At 44.4% G+C, this 17,374-nt stretch overlaps 1 protein-coding gene across 1 annotated transcript in view; it reads left to right on the top strand.

The window, feature by feature from the left end:
• The window catches only part of camta1a (calmodulin binding transcription activator 1a), a gene marked incomplete at both ends in the record, with an annotated part of 289,669 nt that overhangs the window by 235,550 nt on the left and 36,745 nt on the right, over positions 1–17,374 (top strand).

Genomic DNA, 17,374 nt, shown 5'->3' with positions numbered 1-17,374 from the left:
ACAACAGGTATGTGGTGCCTAAATAATTCAGTCATCCTGAAAGGTTAAGGCTCTGCCAGTGAGGCGAATTGACATTCATCTCGCTACAGAGTCTTGGACCCCACTTTCAGATGGAGCAACGATCGACGACGTGTTTACATTTTGTGACTTCCAAGATTGTTATTGACACTAATATCTCATGTTATTCTGCTATTCCTGCTGTTGTTTGACTGGCTAGCTCAAAAAGAGTCCAGAGAACTGGCAGGACTGCCGGAATCAAATGTCTGAGTCCCCTGCCGATAATGCTGGCATTGAGATTAAAATAGCTCTGACACGGTAAGCTTGTCGAAAAGTATTGCGACAAAAAAGAGTTTTCCGTCCAGAAGTCTTTTGCTGCCTCTCCCATATTAAACAATAACAAAGTCCCTGTGCGTAGTGTCACCAGCCAGGCTTATTTGTGTTTACGTCCTGCCTGTGTGTTAGAAAGCAGAGATCAATGGCTCCACACTAAGTCTGTTTTGTGCTGTGCCAATCTCTGTGTGTCCCCGCTCATGTCAAGCCACAGATCTGCCCGTGTCACTATGCAGGCTCAGGCGTGATGGCAGAAGTGTGCACGCATCTCCCAGCTTCCCAGAGAACACTGGTCACAGCTAATGACCAGAACTGTCCGATTTGTCCTTCCCTGATTACTCCTCTGAGCCCCAATTAGCCGTGGATGAGGTCTGACATCCCGACACTATCGCTTGTATGTGTCATAGAGGGAAAGATGATACAGGGAAGAGAAGCATCGAGGTAAGAGGGAAGACGGGATATGTGTGTGCTAAAGACTGAGCAAAGGGAAGTCTGTATGAATATAGTCTAGTATAGTCGTAATATAGTCATACACTCTGCACTCAGTCAGATATCGATCTCAATTCCCTTTAACCAGCTACCACTCATCAACATACAAACAGCTCTGATTGCAATTTCTATAATTGGCAATTTTCATTGTGAAAATTTGTCTATCTGAGGGTGTTAGCTGCATCTGGTCTGATTTCTCTGTGGGTTAGGGATATAGAGACTAAGGATTGCTTGTTGAAAATATATAATATGAAGATAGAGGGCCAACATGGTTGAATCAGGTTATTAGTTGAAGTGAATAGTGAAGTTTTGGGAGCCTCAGAGGTATTTTATTATGGATAAAAACAACGCCATTTGTTTCCCTAATTGTCAATAACAATCTTTGTTATGAACATTGTTTTCATCTGTGTCTTCGCCTTTTATCCCCTTGTTTTTTTTCTTTTCCTTTCTCTTCTGCCTTTTGTTTTGTTTAACCCCCACCCTCCTAACCCATGCCACTGCTCTATCTTTCTTTATTTCTCTCTGCCACTGTGTCTCCCCAGGATTGCTGAGCTTTCTCCCCTCTGCAAGTTTTGAGAGCAAATTTCGCTATTTTTTTTTTTGGCTTGCTCTCATTCTCTCTCAGTAGGGGGCAGTGGAAAAGTAACTACAAGGGCACATAAAGCCTTCTGAGTCAAACCAGACTTCTTTTAGTCTTTTTTGATCTGGATAGATGTCATATTGAACACACATGCGCACACACCCTTCAGTGGGATGGCTCTGCTCCTATCTCTGTCTGCTCCCCCATCTCGCCCACGCAAACCTGAGAATACAGAGATTGAGAAGGGGAGGGAGAAAGCAAAAAATGTAGAAGGGTAGGAGAGGAGGGATGGCAGGAGGGAAGGAAACAAGAGGTGGGAGGGGTGGAGGTGCTCTGAGAATGGGGGATTAGAGTTAGAAGATTAGAGGTAGAAGATGATATCATTTGGTAGAGATGAGCGGGAGCAAACGAGCAGTGCAAATCACCTGACGTTAACAAGCTACCTCGTAAATTACTGCAGCCGAGTGTATGCTTGAAGCTGGATCTGGATATGGCTGCGTAGTGTGCAAGGGAGGCATAACGCTTGTCTTAATATTATTTACTGCCCCCTCCCAATTTATATTGGTTGTCTCCCATAGCCCAATATTGGCCTCCTGTGGCAGAATCAGAGGACGTTTCCTTATAAATAGTGGGAGGTGTTCATCAGCCTGAGTGCCCCCTGTGTGGCCCATCCTAACCCTCATGGAGTCTGAAAGGGATAGGCTCTCCTCCTCTCGTACCCCAACCGGGAGCACTCGTATACAAAAAAAATTAAAAAATTGACTTACCCAGGGGCACCCTCATATAACTCAGATTTGACAGGATCTTCTTCATCTCCCTGTAGTGTTCACAATGTTTATCTCCCAATACAGAAACTGTAGAAGGAATAGGGAGTTGTTTAATTATATTAAAATGCTTTCAATGAAATGTGATTTTACTTTCTTTTTTTTTTAAGATTTTCTTTTTACTTCCTAAGATTCTTTAAACCACTAAGACAAATCCAGCGGGGATTTCAGCAATTCTGTTGAAATGAACATGTTTCTAAACCTGCATGTTTCAGACTGTTCTCCAGGGGAGGCAGCCCAAGACAGAGGGGGGCTGGATGTCAGGGATGTGGCAGAGAGTTGGAGGTTCTCTCTTTTTGTGCTCTTAGGGGCTGAGGGAGGGTAGGGTAGATGGGGAAATATACATTTCTATTTTAGCCAGGAGCAGCAGGAGAATGACTTTCATTGGCTGGCGTCTAAATATTACATGACTTCCTGATGGCAGTGTGCTGTCTGAGGCGCTGTCTGGCCTGGTATTAACCTGTCCGGATAAATCAGTCGTTTACCCAACTCTATTCCTCTATCCAAAGTACCGTTTCATCCCTTCTTACCTCATTTTCCCTCAGTTTCCTTTTTTTCTGTGACCCTCCAGCTTCACCTGTTTCTCATGCACCATTTCTGCTTCTGGACTGCTTTCTATGGTGCAGCCCACTCTCTGTGTGTACAGTGTGTATTTGTGGAGTTACTCTGTGGTCCTCTCCCAAGGCCCCTAACGTCATATGCAGCCTGGCAGGTGACAAATAGTTTTTTAATTGCTTGCACCAGGAAAATCATTAGTCTCTTCCCTTTCCTTGGTGGGACCAGGCAGGACGTGTGCGCAATAATAATAGCCTCAATCCCGTTTCCCGCTTCCCGTCTGCTATTTTTAGAACAGGTATTTTAAGGGCCCTCTCTGTGAATGTCTATGTGTGTGTGTGTGTGTGTGTAAATGTTTGTGTGTGGGTGTTTGTGAGTTCACAATAAGGGTGGGCTAAATGGTCCAGGGGTACTTTTCCTTGCTTGTGACGGAGGAAAGAGTGTGTTTGTCAACCCTGTTCCTTCCTCATGAGAGTTTTTCTCATTGCTCTTGTTATTCCCCAGCCCCTGGGAACACGCTGTTTGTTTGTCCGTGTGTGTGTGTGTGTGTGTGTGTGTGTGTGTGTGTGTGTGTGTGTGTGTGTGTGTGTGTGTGTGTGTGTGTGTATGTGTGTGTGCGCGTGTGTGCGTGCATGCATGCGCGTGTATGTCTGGCAGGCACTGGCCTAGGCCATTGTGCTGTAGTGCATTACTGTAGCAATCCACCGACACAGCGGCCAGCCAGATGAAGCCGTCCAGTTTATGGAGCAACCTGCAAACTCCAGCTGCTTTTGGTTGGGATTGTGCTTAGTGGTGAGATATAGTATTGATTTTCTCTCCTCGGTGCCCTTGCCATCCCTGCGTAGATATGCACCAGTGCTCAGCATCCATTCACTGAGAACGGGGAGAGGGGGGTGAAAGCAGAGGATGATGTTTATGTGACGATACTGACCCCATTCGTTCACATGGAAAAGGCGTGGAACGTGAGGCGGCTAGACAGCAGAGGGGAATTGAGTTTGCAAGGCTCAGACTGCAAGATGAACCCTGAATTAGATTTTTGTGTTATACAAGCATTTGTTATTATATATCTAGGAGTCTGAGGGTGTTTGTGTGTCTGCATTCTTGTAAGGGCCTATTATGTGTGGGTTTGTGTGGATGAGTGTGGAGGGGTGTGTATGCACATGTGTGTTAGCAAGCAATTTGGATCTGCATGCTGTTGTTTGGCTGCATTTTTTTTTCTTTTTTTACCCTTGGTTTGAGTCCCAGTGGGGAACCACGCTCAACACTGTTCCAAAGTCGTTCAGCTCCCACTCCCCCACCCTCGAACTCCTTTTCCTTTAACAACATGGTAAAATCAAATACACGGCCAGTCATAATTTGAAACATTTTTTGTGGAACCCCCCAGCTGCAGCGGTTAATGTAAGCGCCTCATTAAACAAAGTATTTCATACATAAATGATATAACTTAAAAATCTTATTAAGTATTGTATGAAAAATACTGTGTGACCTTTCTATGAATTTTAAGTCTGGCGCTCATAAAATCTTCAAGCAATGAAAACTGAATTGAACCTTTTAGACTGTCAGTGTTAATAATCCCTTTAGGTGTACACTAAGTCAAACATTAAAGTACTAGTAACCACAGCTCTTTTGTCCCTATCTGATACACACACACACACACACACACACACACACACACACACACACACACACACATACAAACACACACACACACAGCTTCACCAAATCATTAAACTTTGTGTTAAGTGTTCAACAAAATGTGATATGAATGAATGATATAATCAATATCAACAATATTATTTTCATTAGGTGCGTTTCCACTATGGTCGAATAACCGAAATGAGGTGGATCTATGTCGCCGAAATGCCCCTAATTTGCATGAGTCTCACATATTTAAAAAAAAGAAATAAATGAAAAAAAAAATGTAATTACATCTTGAAACCCATTCAGAGTGGTACATCACCTTTTTTTGGAATGGAAACACGGCGAGTGAAAGGCCATTTGAGAGGCCGTGCCCTGAAACTTTCCAAGCGGCAACCTATTCAGACTCTTCAGTCGTCTTTTCGCTTTTCCTGCAAAAATGGCCCTTAACAAAAATAAAACCCTGCTTAAGGTAAATAAAAATGTGCAGTAGGATCAGACAAGTCAATTTATGGTGGAAGTATCATGGTGCTTTCCATCTTCAAACTTCAGAGCTGACCAGCAGCCCCCCCCCCCCCCCCCCCCCCCATCCCCGATTGTTATGTTATATAGGCGAGAGAGAGCGTGATGGTGAAATGCTCCACTAAGATTACTCTTGAGTAGCAAGTCGCTAGAAGGGTCTGAAAAGTTGCAAAGTCGCAAATCGCCAAGTTGGTCAGTATGTGTCAGGAGCTCATAATTCATATTCAATAGCAAGGTCTGAAGCATGCCCCTGACCAATATTATCTTATTTTATAAGGGTGCCAACATGTGAGATTACCCTTAGAAAGACTGCGAAATTAGTTAATTGTGTTTCAGGTTTTTGGAAAAAAAATGAATAGCTCAGTTTTATAGCCTGGCCTGGTCAAATTTATATATTTGCAACCTCTACCAATAATTTATCAAAGCCAATGAAAATGAAAGTGACAAGCCCATAAAGAGATTATAAAAATCTCCCTCGTATCACAGTTTATTATACAGTGTTGTATGGCGGCCCACATGAGAAGTGTCACACATTTAGGGGGTGGTTAGCCAAACAGCTGAAAGCCACTACTCTGTATATGTATATGTGTGTGTGTGTGTGTGTGTGTGTGTGTGTGTGTGTGTGTGTGTGTGTGTGTGTGTGTGTGTGTGTGTGTGTGTGTGTGTGTGTGTGTGTGTGTGTGTGTGTGTGTGTGTGTGTGTGTGTGTGTGTGTGTGTGTGTGTGTGTGTAATCAGGCTGTGTTATCCAAGCCAAGCAGGCCTACCCTGGCACTGCTGAGACTGGGGAGACCCTGTCTCTTTCCAGATTCATCTCTCCAGCTTTGTTTGACTAAGTAGTGCCATGGTGTTGGTGTTGGAGAGGGCTGGAGTGGTAACAGCAGCAGCAGTGCAGTGTATGCGTGGGTTGCCTGAGCCAGTGGGGTTTGGCACAGAGATGCAGCATATGTTCATGGCCAGCTTCCTTCCTCCTCTCCCATCTCTCTCTCTCTCTCTCTCTCTCTCTCTCTCTCTCTCTCTCTCTCTCTCTCTCTCTCTCTCTCTCTCTCTCTCTCTCTCTCTCGTCTCCTCTTTCTCTCTTTCTCTTGCTAGCTCACTCTTCATAACCCTCATCTCCCCCATTTCCTTTCCACTTCTTTTGACTTTGCCCATCCCTTTATCAACTGTGGGAGCATAGTATAGAGATCAAAGGGCCGTGGGGATGCCAGTGTCCCCCGTGGACAGCCCACTACGTCTCACTTATGCCGTATCCCCATCTTCTAACAGAGACCCAAATGCACTCCTCTTTGTCATTTTGTAATCTGGCATATGATCAGAGAATATTCTGTGCAGCAGGTAATAAGTTGTGGCTGTGAGGGGGCTCTCTGCTTCAGTTTTGATGTCTTTCCAAGGGTGGGTCAGCAGCACCTTGGCCTCTCTGTGCCCTACATACACTCTGTTTGTTATCCAAGCATGTCAGAATCAACCATTTCCGAATACAACTGACTAAATGGTAGATATGAACCACAGTTCTGCTGCCAAGCAAAGGGTTAACTGTGTCCCAGATAGCCCCAACCAGCTGTTGGAGCCTTTCACACCTTCTCTCCTGCTGCCTGCTCTCCTCCCTGCCTCTTGGACCAGTAAATGAACACTCATTTGCAAGTTAGATAAATCCTTTGAATGTATTATTGATGCAAACAAATTAGCCTGTAGGCCCCAGACAATACCTAATGGAGCCTTGGCTTATGGGTGAGGTAGCTTCCAGCGAGGGCACTGTCGGTGTTCCAGGATTGATGCCTGCTCTTCTGCCCCGTAATTATTTCTCCTACAAATTATTCAGCTGTTCTGATGCAGTTTGGGGTTTAAAGCAGCGCTACTTATTGCTGCCTATATGATTCCAGGCCTCAACCAAGCCGTATTCATTAGTTTATTAAAGAAAAGAAAGACACAGGCAATTAGATAACTGGGATAAAGCCACCGAAATGAGGGGATGGGTGTGTTATTATTCAAGTTTATGCATGCTGCTCATAATTCACTGGGGTTTATGTTGGTGTTGCTTTTTCAAGGATATTCTCTTATCTTGTTGTACACAGACACATGCACACATTTTAACAGCCTTGTATAAGCTTGTTCACGTATTTACAGACACTCAAACTGACTCCCTTTTGCAAATATGCATAGAAACACTGGCAGAATGTGTGGGGTTCCCACGCAAAGGTGTGGACACATATGGACACATACACACAAACGTGCATACACAGAGAACACACAAGTGAGTGTAATTTATGCAACTTGGCAAAAGCATGGTAGAGGCAGAGGTTGTAAAATCCACAAGAAGAAAAAGTGAGAGAGGAGATGAGAGAAAGAGAGGACTACCCTACTGTCCTTAGTGATTAGGACCCAGTATTGATCAGAGGAGGGAGGGGAAGGCAGCCTGAGAGGGGGAGGGAAAGAACAGGCCCCAGGGCTTGGGCCCCAACTCCCTGGTGGCCTCTGCTCTGTTCCTCTTCTGCAAGCTGGCCAGGGCCGTCAGGAGACACATCAAAGGGTCTTATCCTTCCATCCGTCCCATATGCACACACCCAAATACACTTATTAATGCATGCACACACATTCCTCTGGCCTTTGAAAAATGATCTATTTGATGACATCATTTCCCCTTTTGTTCCACTGTTAGACATTGTAAATCAAAGCTGATCTGTTCTCGCCAGGGTGTTAAAGAGAGCCAGGGCCTCCTTTTCTCCCATGAAGTCCCATTTTGTTGGTATGCTAGTGGCTAGTAGTTACCAAGTGTCACTTTCTTTAACATTTTTTCACATGAAAATGTCATACTGTATATAGTTCCCCCTTTAATGACCTTAATGACTGTTTTAATTGTATTTAAATGTTCTTTAATGCTTTATGCAAAGCACTTTGAATTGCCTTGTTGTTGAAATGTGCTATTTAAATCAACTTGCCTTGCCTCCCTTAACTGAGAATATCTAAGTTTGTATTCTAAATCTTGGCCAGCAAATAGCCTGAATGTACCTGCTGTTTTTTGATAGCATCATTAAATGTGCCCAGCCTTTCAAGCACATCACAGAACAACAAGTGTCAGTAGTCAAGCATGGCAGCAATCAGCCAAAGGGATCAAACAAAGTCACACAGTCACACGGCATCAATCGGCTGGTCATGATTGTGTGTCCATATTCTCTCCCCAGTGTTCAGTGTGTTTAGAGGAAGTACTCATTACACTGTGCTCTCTCAGGGCCAGACCTGTGTTAATGCATTTTCTCCCTTGCTCTCTTTTTCTTCCCCCCTCTGCTCCTTCTGCCTGCTTTTTTAGCTGACTCTGGGCTTTTGCAATCTTATTTGCCTTTCAATCCAGATCAATCTCCATCTTATCTACAGGTCCTGAATCATAAACATTTCATAGGCTCAACCTTGACACTGACAGATGTTAGGTGGTGGAGTTCTGGTGCCTATGGAGGCTCAGTCTGAAGAAAGTGTTAGGAACATCGCCCTGTTGAACTCTGCCTTACACTACGAGTCCCCATCCTGCACAACTGTCACATTGTCTCAGCAAGAGACGCACAGTGTTTCATGCGTTTGGTGTGTGTTTGCGTGCACGTACACTCATATGCACACACACACACATATATATATATATATATATATATATATATATATATATATATATATATATAAAGTATGTGTCTGTTTTTCCACGTGTATGTGTTTGATGTATTATTCATAAGGAGAAGCATTCATCTCAGTGAGACACCTCAAACAATTTGGAGACGTGGTGTGCTTAACGGCTTAATGTAGTTGCTGCAATTTGGCTCTCCTCTGGCTGATTAACACCGGCACTCCAGTCCTCACTGTGCTTTACCTCACGAAGGATTAGGTGTTATAAGAAACATGGCTTCCAAGGGAGTTGATGAATATTTCCCGAAATTTACCTGTCATTTTCTGATTTGAACCTCTTTCAGAATTCACACTCCTATTCAATTTCTGTCTCGCTATTTAGATGCAATTGGAGGGAGCTCAAAAGAGGTGAAAGCTAACCACTTTTTAAGCAAAGCAAGAATGACCTTGGATTTCTGTGTATTAAAGTTCCTCCACTGTCTCTGCGTTTAAATGGAAGATACACTTTCCTTTTTCTCGTTTTTCATTGTCTCTACTCCTCTCTTTTTGTCCCCACCTACATTTTCGCAAAACAGCGGGTCAAAGTTTTACTGTGTGTGTATGTGAGTGCTGCCAACAGAAAAGCAGTCAGCAAAGTGCCACCTCAGCACCTGTGCTTTAATGATTAATACCATATTGATGGTCTCAATTAATTTCCTATTACACCACCAGAAGGCTGCGGTCGCTCTGTCTCTGTCATGGCCCTGTGCTTGTTTTTGGGAACCCTTTTTGTGGCAGCTGCTGGCCGGAGATAGTATGCTTCTCACTACCTCACACACACAATTTTACATACAGATGTACCAAAACATGCACACACACAATGACACACACTAGTATCTTATGGAAACACACATGCACACTATTATACGCTGCTTTGCTCTTTGCACACACTTGCACACAGATATACAAAAAAATGTAACTATGTCTTTTTCTTGAATCATTTTAAAGGGGAGTTACTGTGTTTTAGTTATGTTCTGCAATGATTAAAAAAAACTCTTAAGAGCCCCAGAGATTCAGTTATGCTGCTTTGTACACTGCTCTGCGACAGTTTTACAAACCACTACTCTCACCTGATTGTGTGCTTTTGGTATAGCATAACCCCCTGTGTTTTGCATTTAAACCCAGTACTGCATTGTCACTGTATTCTATTGCCTATGCTATGGTTCATGCATAATTCCCTCCCCTGCAGTGCTGCTGCATATTTGTAACCATGTGTAAGATACTGATTTATTCCCATGATGATCTCTGTCTGAGCTGTGATTTGATAACACGTTCACATGACCATAACTGTCTGTGGACTTCCTCGTAGTCAACACTGCCCCTGTGGAGAGGCTTGGAAAATGCTTGTTTTTGTCAATCAGATTGGCAGGCTTCAGATGGCCCCCTTTTCTCTTTCTCTCTTCATTACCTTTTCATATCCCATTTACTACTTCTTATCTCTGACCACTCTGCACTTCACCCCATAAAGCCCTCTACCTCTCTCTAATATGCAATGTTAATCTCAACCTCATTTTTTAATTCTGTCTCCCACAAAACCACACATGCATGCACTGTCTTTATTTTTCCATTTTTCATGTGGACCCAACCACACCATTGGTTGCTAGGAAACCATTTGAGCATTTTTTTTCCCAGGGGGAGACATTTGATTACCCATTTGTGGTGTGTGTGTGTGTGTGTGTGTGTGTGTGTGTGTGTGTGTGTGTGTGTGTGTGTGTGTGTGTGTGTGTGTGTGTGTGTGTGTGTGTGTGTGTGTGTGTGTGTGTGTGTGTGTGTGTGTGTGTGTGTGTGTGTGTGTGTGTGTGTGTGTGTGTAGAGGCCAGTGTGTGTCTCCAGAGAGAGGTCTTGCCAAGCTGAGCTCTGGGGCTGCTCCAGTATCCAGCCCAGTAATAATAATGAGCCCCTCACCATGCTTGACAGAGCACACAGGCTCAGCAATCCTGTGGCCATTGCTGTTGTCATTGTGTGTAAGTCTCTAGATGCATGTGTAGTGTGAGGACATATCTACATATATGTGCATTTATGCTCTACTAGTTTTTACTTGGCTCAGTCCGTTTTCTGCTACAACCTCAACAGTTGTTGTTGTTGTTGTTGTTGATGCTGACAACCGGTGTTATCTATTGTTGTTCAGTGGGCCATTGCAGAAGCAGATAGTAGCCAGGTTGGACTGTCTTGCTGCTGGACACACATCAGTCCTCCCTGTGACTCCCTGTTTAGAAATGCACCAGCACATCTTCCCTGGCTGTTCCTGTGAAGTCCTGATTCGCTCACAGACACGGGCAGAGGCACATAAATAGCACGCCCTGTCAACTGGCACAGGGAGAAAGACGACGCACACAAACAAATCAGACTCAGCACTGATATGAAAGGGAGCGCGAGCAGAAGCGAGGGAGTGGAGAGAGATGGCATTAGCTGTGTTTTCCTCCTCCAAATGAATTGCACTATGCCCTAAGAAGAAGAGATGAAAATGAGAGAGTGGAACAGACTCAGACAAAGCCAGAGGTTGAGAGGTTATTTTAAGGGGGAAACAAAAGAAAAGAACCATGAAGAGAGAGCGCATGGTTAAATCCTCCCTGTGTCTGAGCGAGCTCAGTAACTTCCTTTTCATCCTTTTATTCCAGTGTGACTTGTGGCACCTGGATGGCCACTGAATATACTGGATCAGTGCCACAGGCTCAGCCAAGGACATTATGGCAGCCGGATGAAATCCTGATGGCCCTTTCTAGGCTTGCCCCTGGGCGCCGTGGCCTCTCACTTGGGACCACCAGAACTAATGGAGAGGCTAGTGTGGTCTGAAAGGGCCTTAGAAAGAATAAGTAGGCTGTAAACTGCAAGTTGAGTTGTGGCAACTAAAAGGGCTTCAATGCCTCACTGCCCGGCTTACCGCCTGACTTACTGCCTGCCTGCTTGGCATCCAGAATGCTCCTCCATATTCAGGCTCTGAATGGTGGCCTTTTGCACTTTTATTGTAATGCATGCAGATGCTTGGCACAGCAACAAACACACTCCACCTTTTACTGTGGTGCACTGCACAAATAAAATATTTCAAAGCAGGGAGGAGCCACAGACAAAAATAGAGGAGCACTCTCTTGCATACTCACTCACAGACACATAGAAATACGAAATGCACTCCTTCATCTGCACAATTACACACAAAAGTGCACAAACACATGCACATATGCACACACATACACACAAACTTGCATTCCCCCACCCAGAGTGAAGCAGTTCTGCCCCTCTAAGCTGAGTTATTTAAAGCCCCGCTCTCAACTCCATCGGAGTGATTATGTGCTACTGAATTAAACATCACAGGCCTCAGCCCCTGGCTTCCTCCGAAACACACTCAAACATGCTGGCCTCTTCCTGTTCCTCAAAAGTTCCAAGTTCTGCCTTTCATATCTCCCAGCCAGTACACTAGGTTGTGGAGGTAGAGGTGGAGTATGAATTTTCCTTAAATCAGGATCTCCTGCTGTGCCTACTGCTCTGCCGTCCCTCTCACAGACCTTGGATGGAGGCAATCGAGGCAATTCACATCAAGAAACCTTCTGTAAACTGGCTTTTATCCCTGGATTGGTACCCACACCGGGCATCGTTTTAGCTTGGCACTCAAGCAGTGTTGTAGTTGGTGGAGAGCCGGGTGCAGTAGAGGGTGAACTGTAGCAGTTAAGTTGAGTGTTGACTCCTGACACCCCAATTAGGGTGTCTGTATTCTAAACTGAAAACATTTAAACAACATAGAAGACACAGAGCGAGAGGGAGGGAGGCAGGTTCAGATAGGCGATTGCTCTGCTACCTAGACAGGAGCTTCAGGCTGTTTACTGCCTTTTTTTGTAGGGTTTGACATGGGGTTTTGTTTACCTCAGTGTGTGTGCTTGTATGTGTGTGTTCATGTACTGCATGTGTGGCTGCACGAGGCAAGGCACCAGCCAGCCACCCCCACATTCCAAAACACACCCGTTGGCAGTGAGCGATAAAGGTTCCAAACAAAAGGAAGAAGTCTTGTGCCTTGTGGAGGTGAACTTACAGCACCACAGAGGCAGTTGACCTTGAAATGAGCAGCGGTGTTTGGGGACAGGCGGGGGAGGTCGGTGTTTAAGAGTGCAACCTCAGTGCCAGAGGCCAGGAGGCTGCCTAATGACTGGCACCCCATGCCATCCATCACTATGCCACTGCCAGGGCAACTGCCCCCGCATAGCCGAGAGAGCAGAGCCTTAATAACCCCTCGTACCTGTTCAGCGGACCACAGCACATGACATGGAACACAAACATAGTATACCAGTGTTCCATATGCACATGAAACTGCACAGACATATGCAAAGATGCACACCACAAATTCTAATACGCATTGCAAACACAGACAGCATGAATATGCAGACAAAATAACAGATCCACTCAGTCTCACACTCACAGCTCATTGCACTCATTCTGCATGCATACTGATGTACGTACGCCAGCCAACATACAGAAATCTGCCTCTAGACACTCATTCACACGCTATTTATAATTCAATGTAGGCAGACGCAAATAAATAAAGGCGCTGATACATCCACAAACAAATACACCAACACATGCACTTCCCCCCTTGTATTTATGCCTTGATGCTGAATGTTTGTGACAAAACAATTGACTGTTCCTGCTTTTATGATATTTTGTATTGAAATGGATATCCCTGTAGCCTGCTAGTTCAATTCTCCCTTGAAGGACGGTCTCATTCCTTTCCTCCTTTGCTTATTCTCCCCATTCCTTCCTCAGAGTAAAATGGGAAAGGGGGGACTTTTTCCCATACCTGAGCCCCTGTCTACTCTGCTCTTTCCTTCAATATGACAGGCTTTGAAGCCCCCATTCCTGGGTGTGGGTTATTTTATCAGAGAGGAACAAGGTTTCCTCTGCACTCCCAGGCTCATCCTTGTTGCATGAAGCATCCCCTCTCAATTAAGATCCTTTCATGTTAATGGTGTTCTTATCGCTCCTGTGCACGGGTTGTGAAAGCGAGGCCTACTATGGTAGAGTACAGTCATGGAGCAGAGCTGCCTGCCTGACAATACAAGAGCTGTTACTCTCATTCTTCTTTCTGTCTCTGTCTCTCTGAAACTTGGTCTCTTTCCCTTGCTCTCTGTCTCTTAATGAGCTATGGTTGGCTGTCGGAGTGGTGGCTACATGGAAGTGTTCAAGAGTGGAAGGGTCACAGAGACTTAACAAGACAGCCAACATTACTTGACCATGCAAACCAGATTCCCATAGATGTGTTTTGTACTCAAGTCTCAATTAGTTATATCTCAGCTGCAGCTCAGCATTCAATGCCTCACATTCAGCACAAAGAAGAAGGTCATTGTAGCTGTCTCCACTGACATCTAACTCCGTCTGTGTCTTCAGCTCCATTAGATGAATCTCTCGCTCTCTCCCACCTCCTTGTCTTTTGGAGTAGAGCGGGGTGTATGACTTCAGGACGAGGTAGGCAGTCACTGAGAGATCGTAGGAGCCCTGGCTGCCTCTAAATGCGTGGGTGCCAGAGAAACCTGTTGCCTGGCTACAACAGCACCTTTATCCTTCGGTTGCGATGGCGATATCCTGCACATCGCACTTGTTTGTGTGTGTGTGTGTGATTCTAAACCAACTTTTCATGTGTGGCTCATGAACTGTGTATGTGTGCGCGTGCATGCTTGTGTTCTTTTGTTTATGCACATGCCTTTGTATGCTGATGCATGTGTGTTTGTTTGTGAGAGAGAGAGTGATAAAAGGAGGGGTAGGAAGGCGCTCCACCACCCACTCAGCAGGCCTTCCGCCCCCATGGCTGACTCCCCAAGACTCTGCTAGTAATTAGCTCAACATCTATCCATCTGTTCTAGGGAGGCGCAGTAAACATTAACACAACACAGCAACATCAAAATGCTGGCTGGAGACATGCTAAATTTTTCATATACATGATACATTCATGCTTTAAGAAGCTTCATCATGGGAACGGTTGGCACGCATGTGTACGATATGGTCAACATGCTGACATGAATGTATTCATAGGCTTAGGCTACGTGTACTACTGTATCATGCAAACACATATACATGGAGATACAAATAGCTTCACATCCACACCCACCTGTGCACCACAGGCTCCTGCAACTGTATCCCAGTCTTCCATTTCACTGCGGAAGTGAGGCTGGAAAGCTGCCCTGAGACTCGCATGGGAAACAAGTGAAAACCCAACCAAAAGACTGCATTACACAATTAATCAATAACTTAATGAGATCTCATTCTCTGGAAAATCAAATCCAGGCGAAAAGTTCCCCCTCTGCCATTTTCCCCTCTAACTCCTGGAGAAATCAAACTCCTGATATTACACTGTGGAAAAAGAAAGCAGCCAGCAGGAAACTAAATTAAATTACCATCCTGATAGATTTATGTGATGCTTTACATTTTCATTGTGTTGTTTTCCTCTCAGAGTGGAGGTGGGTCCTGAGTTGGGAGAGAACTGTTAAATGTGTTGTAAAGTAAGGAGAGAGAAAGAAGGAAAAAAAGATTAGGAAAAAGAGTGAAAGTTCCAGACAGACAGGCAGAGGGCAGATTCCTAATAGTAAAGCACAGCGACAAAGATTGCTTGTGTTTGGGTGAGCTCTAAGGCTGCCACATGGTCTCTTCCTTTCTGTTTAGTGTGTGTGTAGGTGTGTGTGTGGTCATATTTATGTGGCTATGTGTATAAAGGTAGGAAACAGCTGGGAGCGTGGGTGTTGGAAGGAGGAGATTGTGCGTATCCACGTGTATGATTGTGTGAAGCTAACCCTTGTGAGTATGTGTCTTACAGTATTCTAATGAGTTTGTCCCTGCTCAGTCCGTCTGTGTGTGTGTGTGTGTGTGTGTGTCTGTGCTTGTGTGTCTGCACACAATTATGCGTGAGCTGTGTGCCTGTGCATGCATATTCACTCCTGCCTGCACTCCCATACATCCACATACGTTTATGTATGATCATAATGAAGCTGTCCACATTTGGCGCTCTCATTCCAAGTAAAGATTGAGGGCATCTCTTAGCTATTTACACAGCTGGTGATGCCATCTGGGAGCATTACACGCCACACTGTGCCATCTCCATCCAAACAGGGCAGCAGTCATCGCCGAGTGTCCCTACCAATGACAGGAGACAAGGAAAAACAGTGAGATAACACATTGCAATGTCCAGCTACAGCTCCTGGTGGAAGCGTTGGAAGGCGGTCATCTGTCCACCTGAGACTGCTTTACATACGATTTCTTGCTGTACCACTGCTAGAGCTGTGGCTGCACAAACACATTGTGGTAACTGTTGGTAAATTTGGGATGTTTTTTTTATTTTTTCTAAGAAGTGATTGTTTCTCTGGATCCGTTTACCCCCAACCACACCCCTGTCTGATGAAAGGGGAGAAGGCGAGAGGGGGAGGGGGTGCAGTCATAGATTAATGGTACACACTGAGAGGGAGAACAGACCTACAGTAGCAGTGTCCTGATTTATTTGCCACTTAGTACTGATGAAGCTTCAAACTGCACACACACACATGTTGTCACGGCATTTTTCTCTATCAAGGTCTTTGTTGGTTTGTCGATTTTTGCGTCTTATTTTGCTGCAAGTGCATGTGTCCTTTTAACTTGTTTTCGTACATCTGATGGTAATGTTTCTTCCATATACTGTCTACCTGTTTATATTTGGCTGCCTGCAGGTCAGTCACGATCAGTGCAGCTTTCCTTTTTTTTCCAATGTAACAGCGTGGGGATATTGTACTGTATTTGTGTGTTGAGTATGTGTGGGCACCCCGATGTTTATAATAAATTGGAAGTGATAAGGACGGAAAAAGGGAACATTCCTGGTGTGAGCTCTTTGCTATGCTCTGTAATCAAAGCTCTTAATGATTACAGAAGTGTATTGGTCTTTTTCACACCAGCACAACATTCCTTTACATGCCACCTATTATTCATAAGCTGTCAATTTAGGGAATTTGCCGAGGTAACCTGGGAACAATTTGCAGGCGGCAAATTGTTGAGTTTTGACTTGGTAAATACAGGCAGAGTTAATTGAGGGCATCAACTCGCCATGTGGGAGGACTTGACAAAATGCCATAAGTGTGTTACATGAGCACACATTGCAATTATCGCACATATGCACATACAAATACACACGCAAGTGACACACACTAGTATACACATCGATGCACAGACACATTTGGCGTTACAGATAAGTCACATAATGAGTGAGATTATTGCAGATTTCTGATCCCAGATTTGTTCTGGTCCCTGGTTGTGTCTTGGGTTGTGCATTTACTCTTCTGTTCTTGGAGAGTGTGTGTGTGTGTGTGTGTGTGTGTGTGTGTGTGTGTGTGTGTGTGTGTGTGTGTGTGTGTGTGTGTGTGTGTGTGTGTGTGTGTGTGTGTGTGTGCGTGTGTGTGAGGGTTACCATCCAGTGTAAATAGTTCAGCAACATTTTATTTTTCACTGTCTAGCTGGCATGCTCCACATAAAAAGCTCTCATAGTTAGGCCACAGTATTTTTAGCTGTTTTTGCATATGAACTCTGGATAATGTCTGACGAAAGGACACTGTCTGAAGTTTTACTTTCACACATATAACACACAACAGGGGATTGTCTGTGTCAGACACATTCTATTCTATTTTACCTTATACATTTTCTCTACATTTAACATCTCAACATCTGATTTCATTTTCTGTGAATTTTATTTTACCTGTATTCTTACATCTACTTCATATAGAGTTTATTGTTTACTGTTTATTGTTTTTTCTGTATTTATTTAGCTAAGAGTTTATTGGTTACCTTATACTGTATTTT

The sequence above is a fragment of the Echiichthys vipera genome (assembly GCF_963691815.1).
Source record: "Echiichthys vipera genome assembly, chromosome: 9".
Lineage (NCBI taxonomy): Eukaryota > Metazoa > Chordata > Actinopteri > Perciformes > Trachinidae > Echiichthys > Echiichthys vipera.
The sequence above is the reverse complement of the archived record's forward strand: the minus strand, read 5'-3'. Positions and strand labels throughout refer to the sequence as shown.